Genomic DNA, 2,297 nt, shown 5'->3' with positions numbered 1-2,297 from the left:
TTCCCATGTCCGAACCGACCAATCTTTCACGAAGTCAAACACTGTTCTCGAACTGCTACAGAGAAATATCAGTATAGTACCACCCTGGAACACATCACATGACCCTCCATACATGGTACGCGCGCACCCAATTGACATGAATCCTCCAGATTCATTTACCTCATTGGGTTCCATGCGTGAAGGGTGCACCGCTTTCTGTAGAAGTACACACATGTTGAAACGATTTCTTTTCAAAATGATCTCGAATCCAATAGGGGGCTCTTGGAAACGGTAGTACGTCATAAAAAAAAAAAGGTGGGGCTTATTCGCAGGGCAGCCCTGCGAATAGCCAGACACATACACCTTATTCGCAGGGCAGCCCTGTGAATAGCCATACAAAAGCATCTTATTTGCAGGGTTGCCCTGCAAATAGCCAGACACATACACCTTATTCACAGGGCAGCCTTAGACTGGGTTAACGGGCTCAGTAACTTTTTGAGAGTCTTAATTGGGAGCCTCTATATTTTGAGGAATTTATTGGCCTTTGGGATTCCTATTTTAATGCTGCTAGGATTGGTTTTGGGAGCCTAGGGCCTTAAGATTGAACCAGTCTAGCATTAGTACCGCCAACATAAAAAATGTCATCCCTCATTTTCAACTTTGTTTTTGCAGAGTGACTGCTCATTTGCATGTAAAGGTGTGGGAGAGGGGGGGGGGGTGTCACACCCTTGACCACATTGGCTTTCAGGCAATATTGGCTTTTGGGGAATCCCAAGATAAGCTCCCTTAAAATAAGCTTTTAAAATTGAACTGCTGGGGTTCCAAAAATTAGCTTATGAAGTGGCTAAGACTATTTGGGCCCAAAAGGTTGGCTTTTTTTCAAGGCCCCTAAACTGACTGGTATCAATAGCAAAACCTACTAATGAACCTATTTTCAAAATCGTCACAGCCCTGCGAATAAGGTGTCTTGTGTACGTTATTCGTAAGAAAAATCCAGTGGACTTTTTGAGAAAAAAAAACTATATTCAAGTGATAGCTTTCTTTGGTACTTCTACAGTTGGTGGAATGACTGTGAGAAATATTTTGATCAAATAGCTTATGATTATTAAGCAATTTGCCTGAAGATTTATCACAAGTATAGTCGTTACTCTGGTTTTATGTGATAATATGACAGTTTCTTTAAATCCAACTTGCTCAGGTCTCCATAAACATAATCTAGTTCAAAACGCAAACTTAATGTGAGTTCAATGTTTCCTAAAATCACGTGAATGCATAGTTAATGGTCATTTCGTGTTAGTGATAGACTGCCATAAGCAAATAATAAGAAGATAAACTAGCTTGGGTCTATTATTCCACTAAAACATTAGACATCACGCAACCTATAGAAAAATATGAGTGTAATTTTTTTTTGCGCCACACACACACACACACACACACATATATATATATATATATATATATATGTACATATATATATATATATATACATGTACATATATATATATATATATATATATATATATATATATGTATATATAAACATATATATATATATATATATATATATACATATAGATTGTTACAGAAAATACGATTTAGAGTTGAATTGAGACCATGGGTGTGTCATATTAGCCTATGTGGTATACAAACGTACTAGTATACATTATAACGATTTACGAAACATAGCTACAAAGGCAAGAAAGAACACTGACCGGTAGTATATTGTATATATCCAAGTATCAGTGTTATGCCTGGTACGATCCCTCGTGTGTATAGTCTGCAACTAGTTCAATGGTTGTTTTGGCATACTTATATGGAGAATGATGGATTTTTCGATTGAATTCAGATCAAACATATATACCAGCAAGAGTGACAGGTGATTTGAGAATAATTAATTGGTGGTCTTCGTAACAAAATCACCAAAATAATTGTCCTGTTCCTATGAAACTAACGTAAATAAAACTCGTATGACTTCATTGACTCTCATACATTTTATTACACGGCATAGGCCAGTTGTACCGTTACCCAAGGCCAATATAGTCTAGACTGCCTGTAACGATTTCACGCACTGATTTATCATAATAGTATATGTAATGCCAACAGCTTTGCTGCCAAGTTTGCTATTACTACTCATATCAGTAATAAAGGGTTATGTCGCTTATCAGATGTTACGGAAGACGATAAGTAACTTTCTGTCATGATAAAGTGGGAAATACATTGACATTTTGTTTAAGATAGAGAAAGGTCAATATCTTTAAATGCGACCTTTTGCGTTTTTTTTTTACATTGTACTTTGGCTGTGCATATACTTTGTAAGA

This window comes from Apostichopus japonicus, chromosome 15 (genome assembly GCF_037975245.1).
Source record: "Apostichopus japonicus isolate 1M-3 chromosome 15, ASM3797524v1, whole genome shotgun sequence".
Lineage (NCBI taxonomy): Eukaryota > Metazoa > Echinodermata > Holothuroidea > Aspidochirotida > Stichopodidae > Apostichopus > Apostichopus japonicus.
This window is presented reverse-complemented; position numbering follows the sequence as displayed.